Below are 18,594 nucleotides of genomic sequence, written 5' to 3' on the forward strand. Positions count from 1 at the left end.
TAAAGTGTTGTTGAAATAAACCAGGAAATGCAAAATTAGTAGCAAAGCCAGGAGTATAACACAGATCTCCTGACACTTGGTCTAGTGTTCTATTTACTGCAGCATAAACCAGGGAATGTGATGAGATTATGAGTTCTTCTTAGGAAGCATCAAATTTGAGGTGATTATTGGACATTTTCAAATGGGAGTATTTGGTACCAAGTTAGAGACATGGGACTAGAATTGGAGTGATATTACAGGAGAGAGACTTGAGGGCATGTTAACATGGAAGAGATCACTGGCATTTTTTTAAAAAATGAATGAAACCTGTGAAGTAGAGGAAAGGGAGAAAGAAAAAGACTGGTACCATGTAGAAAGTTAAAAGACAAAAGGATAAAAAAGAATTAGCAAAGAAGCCAGATGTTGAAAAGGGAACAGAATAGCACGCTGTGACAAAAGAGTACAGAAGAGTGCAATAAGGATAAGGTAGTCAAAATGGCTTAATACTGAAGGGAAATTAGGACAAACAGTTAAAATAGCCAATGAATTTAGTGACAGGGGACTTCTAGAGATTCACTGAAAGTAGTTTTGGTGGTAGGATGGATAGAAAGTCAAGCATTAGTAAGTTGAGAGGAAATCAAAGAGCATGGCATAGTTGTAAGATTTTACTAACATAAGGAAACCAACTGAATTTTGAAATGAAAGGAAGGAATTAGTGGGAAAAAAGAGACGAAGGGGGAGGGTTAAGGTATTTGTTAGAGCCAAATTCCAGGAGAATCTACAAGGATTGACATTCTGGACCAAAGCATATTGTGTACTTTAGAATATAGGAGAGTCACAAGCTTTACCCCAGTTACAAATTTACCTGGAACTATCTCTACTGAAAAAAAGGACTTAAGCACCTGAAGTCTGGATAAGACTCTGACAACTAAGGATTCTCCCTAAGTTTGACCCTAATGAACTCCAAGATTAAAGAAATGAGCCGATCTTAAAGAAGGCCTTAGGAGCCCAACCTAGGTTTACAACCAGTTTCATTAATTAATGGGTGTGTGATGGTTGGTTTGGCTACTTTGGCCTTTTGAGCTTCAGTTTTTTCACTTGTAAAATGAGGACACTAAATATTTTATTTTTTGAGATGTAACTTAAGATAACATAAATAATAAGAAATGTCAGCATTCAACAAATGTTTTTGGAGGGACTACTCTAGGCACTGTGCTGGGACAAATCAAAATGGCTCTGCACTGAAAAGTTTCATTGGCCTATGGAGAAAGCAGACACATTAAGCCAGTGGTTACAATATATCAGAACACAATGCTCACTTATTTGAAGAAAGCACAGAAAGTTTAAGAATAAAGATGAGATAAAAAAAGACATAAATCAAGTTCCATCTGGAGAAGTCAGTGAAGACTTCCTGGAGGAAGTATTTCCTGAGCTGAGTCATAGAGGATGTACTTACTCTTGTCAGAACACTTAGTACACTGCATTTAAGTGATCTGTTTACTTATCTATGTTTCCCAATAGGCTGAGAGCTCCTGGAAGGAAGAATATACCTGAAAGAGAAATCGTCTATAATGTTGAATTGATGAATAAAAGAATGAGTAAAGATATCCAACTGGTAAACATACTTCTGTTTTTGTCCTCATTATACCATAATATAATTTATGTATTCTATATTATTTCCATTACTAAATTATGAACTCCTTGATTCATTCAACAATCAGCAAATATACGGAGGTCCTACTTTGTATCAGGTTCTGAGGATACAGGAAAAATTAAGATACAATAATAAATGAATTAATCATATGCTAATATAGGTGTGTTATTGATATGTAATTGACAAAGGAATCTCTGCTCTCAAGAGACTCATAATTTAGTGGGTAAGATAGCCAATAGACAAATACAGTATAGGATAACAAGTGTTTTGGAAAGGAACATAAAGAAATACAACTAATACAGTATTCATGGGGTTATAGAATGCATCCTAGAAAAGGCAATATTTAAATATAAATTTGAAGATGAGAAAGATTTACAGAAAAAGGACTAGCATGTACAAAGGCCATGAGAGAAGTATGATGGCATGAACTACAAGGAAAAAAAAAACATAGAATCTCCAAAACTGAGTATAATGCCTTACAGAGTAGATAGTTTATATATATTGATAAATAAAATAATGGATAAAACCATTTCAAGCAGAGATGACATCATGAACAAAGATACAAAGATGTGAAAAGACCATATTTTTATCCCATTCTGACTTAGTCCCCTATACTCATAGCCTGAAAAGTTAAGAGTAGAAACTTTTTCTAGAAGGCACCACACTGCATGTTTTACTCATATTCCTATAATACAAGGAGCTTATTTTAAAAAAATTTAGATCTTAGTCCAATATTGTGTCTAGAATAATCATTATCAGTAACTTCATCCATGAACCTAATGGAATTCTCTGTTTCAAGCCATTTTCTCTTGTTTTGTCTGCATAAACCACATACTTTTGCACAAATTCTGAAAGACTTTCCTCATTCTCTTTCTTCTAAGACCTAGATCTTTTTTTTTTTTTTAGTTTTAGGTGGACACAATATCTTTATTTTACATTTATGTGGTGCTGAGAATCGAACCCAGTGCTTCACACATCCTAGGCGAGCGTGCTACCACTTGAGCCACATCCCCAGCCCCTAAAATTTTTTGAGGCTACTTCTATCCACACTAGATTGAAGTCAAGAAAATCTCTTTAGATGAAAAGCTGACCTGCAGTCATCCTGATTCAGCAGTGATGATGCCAGAAGTAAGCAATGCCAAGGAAATTCAAATTCTTAACCAAGAAGCCTATAAGGATGGTGATGATTATTTTGTTTTCCACTGAAGCTGGCAAACAATATAGGAACAAAATCACCAACAATGGAGGGGTTTGAGGGAGGGGAAATATGTTCCTGTGGAAAGAAAGCTGGATTAAGAGTAAGAAAATGTAAATCGTAGTCTCCTAATCTGCTGCATGGCTTTGGCAGGTCAAATTTTATTCCTAGGCCCTATTTTCCTCACCTGTGACATAGTAAGTTTCAATGTAATTCAATAAATGAAATATATAGCAAACAGAAAAATAATGTGAGACAATAGGTTTGATGTGAGAGATATAGAGATGAATATGCTATGTTGTCGGCCATCAATACATACTGTTTGAATAAATAAATGAACGGTCTTATTCTTATTACTCACAGTATAGTACAATAAGTGGAAATGTAAACATAATCTTCAGGAGAGTCTGTCAGTAAATGAGATGAGGGATGATGATGGTCTGAATTATGGTAGAGACAGTATAGATGAAGAAAAGTAGATGATAGAAGGTAGAAAAATAAGACAGTGACTTATGTGGGTGTTTATTGTGCCATTTACAAAGATATGGAAGAAAAAAATTAAGTAAGCTTTGGTGATGTTGGGTTGGAGGTACTCATGTAATATGTGAATGATAATATACTATATATGAATTTTGAGTTTAGAAAAAGATCTGAATTAGTAATCAGAATGGTAACATCAAAAATGTACAGATTTAAGTTGTGTGAATAGATGACCATAGCCAGAGATAATGTGTAGAATATTAGAACAATAGAAAGGCAAAGATAAAAAAAATATTAGAGAGTACCAATACTGAAGGGGTTGGCAAGAGTAAAGTCATAAAATAAAATGAGAACACTCTGAGGTTGAGGCTCAGTGGCAGGGTACTTGCCTAGCATGTGTGAGGCACTGATTTACATTCTCAGCACCACATATAAACAAATAAATAAAATAAAGGTATTGTGTCCATCTACATCTATTTTTTAAATAAATGAGATGGAATTAAAAGTATTTCTCTGGCTGCTCTGTGGTATATATATTTAGTAGGGGAGCTTAGGTTAGAAGTAGTAAAACAAAAATTAGGAAGCCATTTCAACAATCCACAACAGCAAGTAGTTAATGTGGAAATGAAAAGAAGATAGAATTGGAAGTTATAATTCTGGAATTCTGGTTATATTTCATTATATCAAATAACTATTTTTTTCCTTTTCAGTGAAAGGCATCATCTATATTTTCCCAACATAGTGAATGTGTGTTCATCTTAATGTATCATGATTCTCTAAGTCACTTAAAACTTGGGAATGGAACAAGGAGACAAAGTGGGGCAAATTTCTGCAAATATTGGGAGATCTAAAGTAGCTGATATGTCTGTGTTGTACTCTCCTATACAACGAAGGACAGGCTGCTGCAGGTGACAACAGCACTGAGGACTGCATTTGGTTCTGGGAGCAGTTTATTTTCAGAACTGACATCCTACCCATTACTAAATATAGACAGGTTTTTCCTTTCAAACAAGGGTTTTTTTTTCTGTTAAACTTCAATTAAGATGTTAACTATGTATTACAAGGTCTCTCCCACCCCTCCTACCTTCATGAACTTTATTCTTGTTATACTCTCTCTCCCCAGCCACCTACTCTTCTTTTCCTTGTCTCCTTTGTTTCCTCACCTTCTAATTTTCATTTTTTAAAGATTTTTTTAAAGATAGACACAATATCTTTATTTATTTTTATGTGGTGCTGAGGATCGAACCTAGTACCTCACATGTGCGAGGCAAGCACTCTAACACTGAGGTATAACCCCAACCCTCTAATTTTCATTTTATTTCCTATTTCTCTGCTTTCTTAGTCTTTCTCTATCACCCTCTATAACTTTCCTTTTGATGCCCCTAACTTAAAAAATATCCCTTAGGAACATCCTTTCCATCAGGCCAAGAGAAAATAGATGTCCAAAGACTATGTATAGAAAGAATTTTGTTAAGATGGCAATTCTCCCAAAAGTGATCTATAATTCAACACAATTTCTATCAAAATTCTAGATGAATTATTTTTTCATAAAAGTTAATGAACACATCCTAAAATTCAAATGGAAAGGCAATAGTCACAGAACAGCCAAACCAATCTTGAAAAGGAAGATAAAAACAGGAGTATTCAATCTTTCTGATTTCAAAACTCACTACAAGCTATAGTAATCAAAATAGCATGGGACTGACATAAGGATATATATATAAAACAATGAAATAGAATTGAGAGTCTAGAAACACAACCTTGCATTTATAGTCAATTGATTTTCTACAAGGTGTCAGCCCAAGTTAATGGGAAAATAGTAGTCTTTAAAACAAATGATGCTACAACAACTGAATAGACACATGAAAAAGAATGAAGTTTGACCTTTACTTCAAAAATATATAATGTTTAATTCAAATCAGATCATACACCTAAAGTTAAGAACTAACACTTCAAAATTGTTAGAAGAAGGCATAGTAGTAAGTCTTTGTGACCCTGGAGTATGTAAAACCTTCTTAAGATACAACAAGAGCACAAATGAAAAAAGAACAAGTAGAAACATTTCACCTCTCCAAAATTCAGACCTTTTTTGCTGCCAAAAACATCATCAAGAAAGTGAAAATATAACACACAGAATGGGATAAAATGTTTGCAAATCATATATCTGAATGCAGTTTGCATATACAATAAAGAACTATTTCACTTCAACAACAAAAATGAACTGAATTGAAAAATGGGCAAAGCTTTGAATAGAAATAGAAATGTCTCTAAGACATACAAATAACCAATATGTAAATGAAAAGATGTTCACTATCATCAGTCATTAGGAAAATTCCAAGAAAAAACATACTTAGATACAACTTCACACCCCCCAAAATGTCAAAACAACAGACAGTAACAAGTATTAGTGAGGGTATAGAAAACTTAGAAGACTCAAACATTGCTGGTAAGATTGTAAAACTGTTTCCACTCTGGAAACAGTTTGGAAGTTCCTCAAAATATTAAACATGAAGTTATCATATGGTCTAGCAATTCCATTCCTAAATATATATTCAAAGGAATTGAAAACAAAGGGTCTACAAAAAATATGTGCATGAATGTTCAATTAGCAGGATTATTAAGAAAAGTCAAAAGATAGGAATAACCACCTGATACATGAATTAACAAAATGTTGTCTATCCATACAATGGAATATTTTTTGGCCATAACAGGGTGGAGTGGGGGGAAGGAAGGGAGTATGGGAATGGGAAAGACAATAGAATACATTGGACATCACTTTCCTATGCTCATATATGAATACACGACCAGTGAAACTCCATATCATGTACAACCACAAGAATGGGAAGTTATACTCTATGTATGTATGATATGTCAAAATACATTCTACTGTTATATGTAACTAAAAAGAACAGATAATTAAAAAAAAAGACTGGAGCAGTGATATATGCTATGACATGACTGAACCTTGAGAACATCACAATAAGTGAAAGAAGCCTAGGCACAAATGGCCATATATTTTACAATTCCATTCATATGAAATTTCCAGAATAGGCAAATCCAAAAAGACAGAAAGTACGTTAGTGGTTTCAGGGGGCTAATGGGGAGGAAAGTTGGGAGTGACTGCTAAGAAATAAAAGGTTTGTTATTAAGTTGATGAAAATGTTATGGTGTTGAATATGATGATTCTACAACTATGTAAAAGTACCAGAAACTACTCGATTGTACACATTTAATGGATAAGTATTATTGGATTGAATTACATTTCAATAAAGCTGTTTTTTAAAAGAATACATTTCTGAGGGTCTTCAGTCCTCATCCAAATAGACTCCTGACATGTATGACTCTTTGTCAGAAGTGCCAGTCTCTGACTGATGAACATCTAGATTATTTTTAGACTTTTAGTATTCCAAACAGTGCAACAATAAATACATTTGACATATTTTTGGTAATATATCTATAGGATAAATTTATAAAGTAAAAATGCTACAACATGTATTTTGTTTTGATTGGTGTCATCAAATTGCTCTCCTGTACCAATTTACACTACCACCAGGAATTTATGAGAATCCTCATTTTCTTTACATTCTTGTCAACTAAATATATTATCAAATTTCTTGACCTTGTTCCATTTTAGAAGTAAAAAAATGATATCTTGGGTCTTAAAAATGAGTGAAACTTCATACTTTTTTGTGATGTCCAATGCATTGTACTACTTTTATAAATATTGGCTATGTCTCATTCTGAGAACTATATTTTCATGTTTTCTATCCAATTTTATATTGAGCTATATTTACATTTTATGCCTAAAAGAACATAATAGATGCAGTTAAACATAAACATTAACATATAAATATTAAGACAATTAGATATCTGACATTAATATTTTTCAGTTTTTTATTGGCCTTTTAATTTATAATACATGTGCTATGAAATATTTTAAATTGTTATATAGTAAAACATCAATTTTTAAATTTTTAATTGACTCATAATAATGGCATGTTTATGTACATATTTTGATACATGTATACAATCTTTCCCATTATAGGATCATGGACTCTACATTTTGTGCATATATCTCCCCATATTTTCTTCTAATACTTTGCACATTTTGATGATTTTCTATTTTTCAATAAATCTTTTATCCGTTTAAGCTTATTTTTGTGTACTTCAGAGTTTATTCTTACCAGGATCTATCTAGACATGTATCATTTTCATTGTTCCTTCTTGAGACTTGGTAGCTGTTTCAATCAGAAGACTTAAGTCATTCTTGAGTTTAAAGAAATTTTAGTCTATTATGTCATTGATTCCATCTTCCCCACTCTTTCCTTCCCTTCCTTTCATTTCTCTTCCTTTTTCTTACTTTCTTATCCCTTCCCCTCTTTTCCAATGATCATTAAAAATAAGCATTTGGATTCTTGTAGAGATTCATATCACTCTTACTTTTTTCATAATTTTCCTTTGGCTTTTATGTTGCATCCTGAGAGAATCTTTGTTCAGTCAACTAACTGTTTTTAGTTGTGTGCATGCTGCTAGTTACTACCCCTTTGTAAAGTGTAAATTTTTGGCATTTATGTTTTAAGTTCTAAAACAGATATTTTTTATCTTTGTGACAGACTGACTATATGGGAAGCTCATATAACAATTTTTGCCTTTTAAATGTAGATGTCAAAACTCAAACTTCTAGATTGTATTGATTCTACATTGTCAGAATATGACTTAGAGTCTACCAATCAAATGTCCTAACATGAGACTTTGATTCAGAATTGAAGATATAAATAAAAACTGTATGGTTTCTTTCTCTTTTTTCCTTTCTTTTTTTCTTTTTTTTTTTTTTGGAATGGGTAGTAGCCAAGGATTTTGACTCTGGGGGATGGCAGAGATTTCAAGGTCAGTTTCTTAATAAAGTAGTGACACCAGTGCTGGCAGCAGGAACTGTTGCAGTAAAGTAAATTTCTTGGCATCTAATGCAAGAGCAACAGTTTTTCTTATCAGGGCAATAGCACTGGTCCTGGGCATTATTTCTGGAATATGAGCCTTGAGATTTGTTTTCAGCCTCCCTTCAATAAATAATGCACTAAGAGCATAATCTCAATTTGGTATCACCTTCTCAAATAATCTCTTCCTATCTTTTGTGATCACTCATTCTAATGTCCCAGTTACTATATTTTCTTTACCTTTCTGGGACCTCCAATTCATTCGTGACCCTCTACAACTTTTTATTGGCATTCACTTACCTCATATTCTCATTACCCTTCTTACCAGAATTTAGATTTCATATTTCATAATTACAGTCACCCCCAGACATGTACCATTAATTTGTTTTCTCCCTTTCAATTCATCATATTCATATGAAAGAAACCCTAAACCTGTCTAAATTCAACTGTCATTCTATTTTGTTTCCATGTTAACTAGTTTGATCTCCATTTAATTTAAGTCTCTTCAAATTCATGACTATTAACCTCAAGTGAGCTTTTAATGCTGCTTGGCAATGCTATGTCATTTTCACAATCCACTCTCTTGATGACTATTTTATGCCAGCTACTCTCCTTAAGCCTCCAATATACACTACTCCATTCTCACTCTGATGACCTAGTTTTACAAGCTACCCCTGTTAACATTACCAATGACTTGTATATTGTTAAATTCAAAGTTTAATTATCCATCCTCATCTTAATTGACCTGTCAGTATCATTTACAAAGTTGATCACTCTCTAAAACACTACTTGGCTTCCAGGCTGACTTTTCTCCTTTATCTCCCTTATTATTTGTTCTCATTGTCCTATGGTGATATTTTAGCTTCCAACTTTGAAATACTGAAGCTCAATACTTGGACTTCTGTATCTATACTCATTTCTTGCTGATATCATCCAGTTTCATGACTTTAAATTTCTTCTATTTAATAGAGGACTCTCAATATCTATGGACTAGATTCCTCCTTTGAACTTCAGAGTAATATACTTCATAGCCTACTCAATATCTCCACTTGGATGTTTAAAAGACATCTAGTTAACATGTCCAAAATATCAACTTTCCATTCTTAAACACAAATCAACCAACTTTCTTACAATGTTTTCATGATAATAAATAGTACCTTAGTTATTCCAGTTCCTCAGGCAAAAATCTTGGACTCATTCTTGTCTTTTCTCTTTTATGCCCCCAATGCAGTAATCAGCAAATCCTATTCATATTTTCTTTAAAATATACCCAGATCCTGATCATATTATCCCTATCCCCACTGCTAATGCCCTACTTCAAGCCCAAATCACCTCTGTATGTTCGTCTCCAGTATGAGAATTCTTCCTTTAAAAATCTTCATCTGGGGGTGAATATCAGTGACAGACGGGAGATTCATATAACTATTCCTCATTACTTTAATTCAATATACCAGTTGTCATTCTATTCCCCATTCTTTTCCCACCTTACTACTCCTGACCTTAGCATTATTCCAGTTTTACTGGCAAAATTAATATTTTGGAAGTTCTATTTGCCTATGTAGAAGTACCACTTCATAAATTCTATTCATGGCAATAACAGAACTATAAAATGATATTTGATACAATCTATCTATGGGCAAACAGATTTCCCCATGTTCATTTTATTAGGCAAAATTTCACCATTAAATCACTTTAAATAAAATTTATAAATGGCAATTGATTTCATTGATACTATCCTCATACCAGGTGTTTACTCTCTCATTATACATGACCACCAATTTATATTTAAGATACACAAACATCTAGTGCTTACCAGTAACAAGAATAACTTTTATCATATCACTTGAACATTATACAAAAGGTTAGGATGCCAAGAATAATTCTCATCCCTTCTCACTTTCTGGAGCAGTGCTATGCATCATGTATTTTACAGGTCAGTCACAAAACTATTACCAGTACATTATGACATAAATATGATAAGTATATAATTATAAAAATATACTGATCAACTATATAAATGGTAAGAATTTAGAAATTTTAATGCATTTGACATTGTTGCTACATCCATGTGCATCATTTCTTTCCTATTTTATAAAAATCCATGGCAAATTTGAACTTTAGAAAAAAGTATGGGGGGGTCCTTCACCACAGAGATTTGAGAAGCAGTGCTCTAGATTGTCTCAATAATGAGGGGCAAAGTGGTATAATTTCCCTTCTTGTATTACCTTTGTCTTCCTCAGGGTTGGCCTTTAAGCCAAGGGACCTGGCTGCCTTCCAGGCAGTCATTTCCGTATAGTTTAATAGCTATAGCCAGTGAACAGAAAGTGCATTTCCTGCCACCATACTGTAAAATTATTATTAATGTAATAGGAGAATGCACTTCTGGTTTTGGCACTGATGTTTGGGATACTGCATCAGGGCTGGTAGCTTAAAAGAGTGGGCAATATTTTGGAATATGGATTAATGGAGATAGAACCACAACGAGTACTTCCTGTTATACTATGCTATATTTGATCCACTTAGAGATAATTTGATAGGACAATATTTTAAATGAAAATAGGAAAATCTCTTCTTAAAAGGGCCCATGAAACTTTGCTCAAGGAAAGTTTTAGGAAGGTGGATTTTTAGCTCATTTTAAGAATTTTTTTTCTGACTACTAATGCATTAATTAGTCTTTATCTGGTAAGGATTCAAACAAAGATGGATTTACAAACTATCATTCATTCTTTAATAATGAAGCCTGCAATAGGTTGAAAATTAGATTAAGTTCCAGGGCCCCTTCCAAAGCAAGATTCTGTAATTATGTGCTGGGATAGATTTAGGGATCTAAGGAAAGAAAATTAATTTTGAATCAGCAGCCATTAAGCGTGAAGCCCTGTGATTCCTCTTTAACTTGGAGACAAATTCTGTTAAGCTTCAGAAAGGATGTAATAATGAGGTCATTTGAGGGCTGAAAGTTTTCTTAGAGATGATTTGGTCTCAGATCCACAGTTCACAATCAAGAGGAAACAATAAAAGATTCAATGAAGTAAATGGAAATACAGACAAAAATATGGAAATATATACCTGGAAACCTTGTGTGTAAAGTGAACAGTCCTGATTTTCCAATCTTTTACCCTTCAATAGTTATCTTTTCACATGATTCTAGTCTAAACCAGTTGATTGTGTTGGAGTTCATTTATTGGGGTCATGGTGCAACAGTCTATTACAGATCAACCAGGTTGGTCCTTCAAGAATTTGAGTGTATCCTAGTAAAGAAAGACTAATGCAAATTTACATATGATTAATGTTAGAGAATGTAAAACTCTAAATACAACCAAGATAAAGAAAGTGGTGAAAAATAATGGTCATTATTATAACTCTCTTAAGACTTAACATATACATAAATGAAAATGTTTTTCTTCCCTTTACATTTATAAATTTAGGACTAACAGTTATCCAGGTTAACTCTTACATACATCAAATCTAGAGGAATAGAAAAGTTAATTGAGGGTAAGAAGATTTTCCAATTGCTTATAAGGACTTTGTATTGTCTTTTGTTCATTAAAATGAATATATATATATATANAGGGAAAAGGCTTTGAGAATCCTCCTGTACTTGTCTTCCTCACAGAGGAGAGTCTTAGCCAAGGGGATCTCTGGTGTTCAATCTGAGGTGGTTTAACAGGGATGCAGGGAACATGTGATAAGCATGGCTGTGGAGCTAAGTTCCTAGGCTCAGGGTCTTGCAGTACTGTATGTGGAACTTAATATGCAGGTTCACTTTCCAAACTCTCCTATTAAGTGTGGGTCCATTGCTCCAAGGCCCACTCCAGCCAATCAGGGGTATGGCTGTGGCTCTAACTAGCATTGCTTAGGGAAGAAGAGGTACTCCATAGGGTCAGACCCTGAGGAGTAGAATACAGCTACAATTGGAACTTGAAACTAAAAAGGCAGTGGAAAATCTGGTTCCAGGAGCTAAAACAGAGTGAACCCTGGGCTGGTGGAAGATGGCAGTAATCCAGGCTAAGTGAGGCCAGATGTACCTGCAGGAAGAACCCATGAATGGTGAGATGCTTCTATAACTTGGGCCCTATGTGTGTGGGAGCAGACCAAAAACGACTCTATTCCTGGAGCTCACACTGTGGAGGCTAATCCAGTTCCAGATGAGCAGAGGGTCATGACTGTTCAACCTAAAGGGTGGAATACTCCAGCTTATCCAGTGTTCTGATTACCTGGACACATATACTGTAGTTGCCTGGCCCCAGAATATTTAGCTATGTGCTTCAGTTGGGGGCCTGGATCCCTTTTACCAGGAGAGAGATGCCCCTCTTGGTTCTGTGCTGATCCTGGCTAGGTGATAGAGTGATGGGAACCCTGGGTTCCTGCATTTTACAGGATTTCTGCTACTTTGGTGCTGTTCTCTAGTGTTCTGTTTAAGTTAATTTGATCGAAATATAATTATTTGTTTGTTTGGGGACTTTGTGTGTTGGGTGCTAGGAGCCTCTAGTTAACATTTTACCAATGTCTTCCTAAAAAGATATTTTCACTGTGTATACATTTCTGAGTTGTTCCTTTTGTCTTGCCTAGTTTCTGATAAGTCTTCTATAATTCTTTGTTCCTGTGAAGTGCTATGTCTTTTTCTCTCACTGCCCCCAAGTCTTTCTTTCTTTCTTTCTTTCTTTCTTTCTTTCTTTCTTTCTTTCTTTCTTTCTTAGGGATTGAACCCAGGGGCATTCAATCAGTAAGCTATGTGTGAGGCACTGGGTTTGATTCTCAGCACCGCATATAAATAAATAAAATAAAGGTCCATTGACGAATAAAATAAACAAACAAACAAATAAATAAAAAGCTGGAAAACTGAAAATCAACAACTCTTTTTAGATTTATCAGAGAGCTGGGGTCACAGAACATACCACTACCATGAAAACTGGAGAGTACAACAGGTAGATGCAGAAAATCAAAGCTTACTGGGAGCAGAAACCACACTGAAGCCTGCATGGGATAGAAACACTTAAAGGGAGTGTAGTCTAGCTTGGGATATTCAAAATTCCCCACACTAGCACAGATTTTACATCCAAGATCCCCACCAGGTTCTTAGGTGAAGAATAGAGACAAATTTCCTCATTCTTTGGTCAGGAGAAGGGGAAAGTATCCATTTTGAAATACACCCAGTGCTCTTTTTGTTAATGAAACCCTACCCTCAAGAGAAACTCCTTTACCAGAGCCTAACCAATGTGAATTTTACCAGAGCTTAAACCAGAGCCTTGATAGGGTGGTAAGAGATATTCAACTTCAGACACCTTATTAGCCTTCTAGCTGGAAGAAAATAAATACCCATTCCATCCTGAAGTAATTATGAAGGTCACAGCCCAAAGATACAGACTCAAAGATTAAGACATAACCATAGGACTATAGAATGCTACCCCCATTTACCATCACATCAATACATGTCCTGTACAATAACTGACAACAGGTGAAATAGCTGAAAACAAATGCAAGGCTCTCACTGTGTTTAAAAAATGATCTCTAGGAAAACTCAAAACAACAAAGGAGACCAAAACAAGGATACTAGAGGAAATTTTAAGCCATGATACCTACAGCTATAGCAAACAATAAACACATCCTAACTCCTACACAGATAAACATAAAACCTCACATTAATGGCCTATTTACCTCAGTTCCTTTACTTAACATATCATGCCCATCTTTAAACAAAAAGTTAGAAGGACCGATAATAAGCAAAAAACAGTCTGAAAACAGAGAAAGCATCAGAACAAGACTCAGATATTGAAATAATTAGACCAGAAATTTAAAATAGTCCTGATTATTATACTAAAAGCTCTAATGGGAAAAGTGAACAGCATTCAATAATAGATAAGATAAACAAGTAGAAATTCTAATAATGAGTCAAACGTAGAACCTAAAAATCACAATACTATTACAGAGGTCAAGAATATCTTTGGAAAGTTCACCAGTAGATTGGACATGGCCCAGGAAAAAAAAAATCTGTTAGTTTGGAGATGAGGCAATATTAACTACCCAATCTGAAAGTCAAAGAGATAAATGACTGAAAAATAGAACAGAATGTTCAATAATTATGAGACAACTACAAAAGGTGTAGCATACATTTAATGGTAATCCTAGAACAGAGAAAGAGACACAAAAATATTTAAAATAATACTACTTGAGAATATTTTAAAATTAATAGACACCAGACCATAGATGCAAGGAAACTCAGTGAACATCAAGTAAGACAAATACTGAAACAAAGAAACAAATACTCATCTAAGCACATCATATTCAAATTACAGAAAATCTGGAATCAGAGGGAAAAAACATTATCTTTAGAAGAACAATGATAATAATTAGAAAATCTTCTCATCAAACACCATGAAAGCTCAAGAAGACAGTAGAGTGAAATATAGAATTTCTCAGACAAAAATTGAGGAAATGTGTCACCTGCCTTGCAAGAAATGTCTTTAGAAGAAGTTCTTCAGGGAGAAAGAAATGATATAGGTCAGAAAGATAGATCTGCATTTAAAAAAGAAAATTGTTCAAGAACACATAAGTGGGGCTGGGATTGTGGCTCAAGCAGTAGCGAGCTCGCCTGACATGTGTAGGGCGCTGGGGGTTCCATCCTCAGCACCACATAAAAATAAAATAAAGATGTTGTGTCCACCAAAAACTAAAAAATAAATATTAAAAAATTCTCTCTCTCTTTAAAAAAAGAACACATAAGTGAAGATAAAATAAAATATTTTTCTTATTTTTAAAAATATCTAGCAGATAAAACTTTATACAACATAATAATAGCATAGTATATATATATATATATATATATATATATATAATATCCTATAAACAGTTAAAAAGTATGACAAGTTAATAAAGTATAAAAGAAGAATAAGGAATGCCATTGCTGTTATAACATACCTGCTCTTTTTTTTGATGCTGTATAGAATTATTTGAAAGTAGACTTACATTAATTATAAATGTATGTTACAAATTCTAGGGAAAGCACTTAAAATATTTTGAAAAGAAGTATAACCTATATACTAAGAAGGGAAAAAATGAAATCATATAAAATACACTGGGAAAGTGGAGGGGAGGGAAACACAAAAAGTCAAGAGAAAATAAATAAAAACAGGAGCAAAGCAAAGAAAAAAGTTACAAATAAAATATATATTAATAACCATATCAATAATGACTTCAAATTCAAATGTTGTAAAATACACCAACTAAAATTTATCAGAGGTGATTAAAAATCCAACTATGTTTCTACAAGAAACTCAAATAAAAGTACAGAGATATATTAAACGTAAATGGACATAGAAATATATACCATGCTAACACCAGTCAGAAGAAAGCTGGAGTAATCACACAATTCAGACAAAGCGGGTTTCAGAGCAAGAAAAATTGGGGGAAGAAAAAAATTTCCATTACATAATGATAGAAGGGCTAATTGTTTGAGACAAAACAATCCTTCATGTGTATGTGTCTTAAAATAGTACCAAAATACCTGGGGATAAAATTATAAAACTATAAAGAGAAATAAGCAAATCCACTATTACAGAGGAAAACATCAGTATCCTTCTTTCAGTAATTGACAGATTTAAGAAGCAGAAAATCAATAAGGATACAATTGAACTGAGCAGCAGCATTAACTAACTAGTTCTAGTTAACATTTATAGAATACTTCATCCAACAACAGCAGAATATTCTTTCTTTTCAAGTTCCCATTAACTAACATATATCATATTAGAGGCCATAAAATATATCTTAGTAAATTAAAAAGAATAAAAATCATACAAAGTATTATCTTAGATCACTGTGCAATTAAACTACCAATCAATAATAAGATATTAGATATAAAATAACAAAATATATAGAAATCAAATCCATTTATAAATAACACAAGTGAAATATGAAATCTGAGAAGAAATAAAATATTTTGGAACTAAATTACATGAAAATACAACTTTTCATATTTGCAGAATGCAGCAAAAGCAGTGCTTAGGGAGGAATTTTTAGCATTTAATGGATAAATTAGAAAGAAAAAATATAATATCAGCAATATAATCTTCTACCTTAAGAAAGTAGTGAAAGAAGAGCATATTAAATACAAATTAAGTAGAAGAAATTAAATAATATAAATTAGGGGATAAATCAATTAAGCTGAAGATAGTAAATTAATAGAGAAAATCTATTAAACCATAATGTGGCTCTTTGAAAAGAACAATAAAATCAACAAACTTCTAGAAAGGCCAGAAAAGACAGAGAAAGGAGGATGAGAGAGAGACATAAAAAGAGAGAGAGATAGAGAGAGAGAGAGAGAGAAGGGAAAAGAAAGAAACTCTTGCTAATATCAGAAATGAAAAATAAGTCATCACAACTGATTCTGTAGATATTAAAAACATAACAAAGTAATATTATGAACAATGGTAGCCCACAAATCTGATAACTTAGATGAAATGGACCAATTCCTCTTGAAAGACATAATCTACCAAAACTCACACAATAGATCATCTAAGTAAGTCTATTTTTTAATTCAATATACTGGTGCAACCACTATGGAAATTCCTTGGAAAACTGGGAATGGAACCACCATTGACCCAGCTATCCCTCTCCTCGGTGAATACTCAAAGGACTTAAAAACAGCATACTACAGGGACACAGCCACATCAATGTTTATAGCAGCACAATTCACAATAGCTAAATTGTGGAATCAACCCAGATGTCCTTCAGTAGATGAATGGATAAAGAAACTGTGGTGTATATACACAATTGGAATATTACTCAGCAATAAAAGAGAATAAAATCATGGCATTTTCAGGCAAATGGATGGAGTTGGAGAATAATATGCTAAGTGAAGTTAGCTAATCCCAAAAAACAAATGCCAAATATTTTCTCTGATATGAGGATGCTGATCCATAATGGGGTGGATGGAGTAGGGGAGGAATGGAGGAACTTTAAATAGGGCAAAGCGGGGGAGGGAAAGATGATGGAATGAGATGGACATCATTACCCTAAGTACATGTATGAAGACACAAATAGTGTGACTCTACTTTGTGTACAACCAGAGAGACATGAAAAATTGTGCTCTATATGTGTACTATGAATTGAAATGCATTCTCCTGTCATATATAACAAATTAGAATAAATAAATAGAATAAATATAGTGAATCAAAAATTAATGACCTTTCAAAATAGCAACAAATGCAGATGATTTCACTGGTTGATTTTACCAACATTAAAGGAAGAGGTGATATCAATTTTCTATAATCTCTTCCAGAAAATAAAAGCAGTAAGCACACTTCCCAACTCATTCTGTAAGACCAAAATCACTCTACTATCAAAACTAGAGACACTTCTTTTTATTTATTTATTGTTTCTCTTTAGTTATACATGACAGCAGAATTCATTTTGACATAATTATACAAGCAAGAATATATCTTATTTTAGAGTCCCATTCTTATGGATGTACATAGTAGTGGAATTCATTGTGTTGTTTTCATATAGGTACATGGAAAAGTTATGTCAGATTCATTCCACTGTCTTTCCTTTTCCTATCCCCCTCCTTCCCTCCCTTCCCCATTGTCTAATCTACTGCATGTCTATTCTTCCCCTCAAACTGTCCCCCCACTTATTGTGGGTTAGCTTCCACATATCAGAGAAAACATTATACCTTTGGTTTTTAGGGACTGGATTACTTCACTTAGCATGATAATCTCCAAATCCATCCATTTGCTGGCAAATGTCATAAAGTCATTCTTCTTTATGGCTGAGTAATATTTCATGTGTATATATGCTGCATTTATCCATTTATCTGTTGAAGGGCACCTAGGTTAGTTCCATAGTCTAGCAATTACAAATTGAGCTGCTATAAACATTGATGTGTTTGCGTCACTATAGTATGCTAATTTTGAGTCCTTTGGGAATATACGAGGAGTGGGATAGTGGGTCAAATAATGGTTCCATTCCAAGTTTTCGGAGGAATCTCCATACTGCTTTCCAGAGTGATTGCACCAATTTGCAGTCCCACCAGCAATGTATGAGTGTACCTTTTCCTCACATCCTCATCAACACTTATTGTTGCTTATATTCTTGATAACTGCCATTCTGTAGAGAGAGACACTTCTGACAAGTAAAATTACAGACCATATATATCTCTCATGGAAATAGATGTTAAAAACTTCAACAAAATACTAGCAAATTGTATCTAACAATGTATAAAAAGAAATTATGCCACCATGACAAAGTGAAATTTATTACAGCTATGTGAAACTGATTCATCATTTCAATTTAGGTAACTCATTACATTGACTAGCTAAAGAAAATCATGTGATCATATCAATAGATCACAAAAAAGC

This window comes from Marmota marmota, unplaced genomic scaffold (assembly GCF_001458135.2).
Source record: "Marmota marmota marmota unplaced genomic scaffold, marMar, whole genome shotgun sequence".
NCBI classification, from domain to species: domain Eukaryota; kingdom Metazoa; phylum Chordata; class Mammalia; order Rodentia; family Sciuridae; genus Marmota; species Marmota marmota.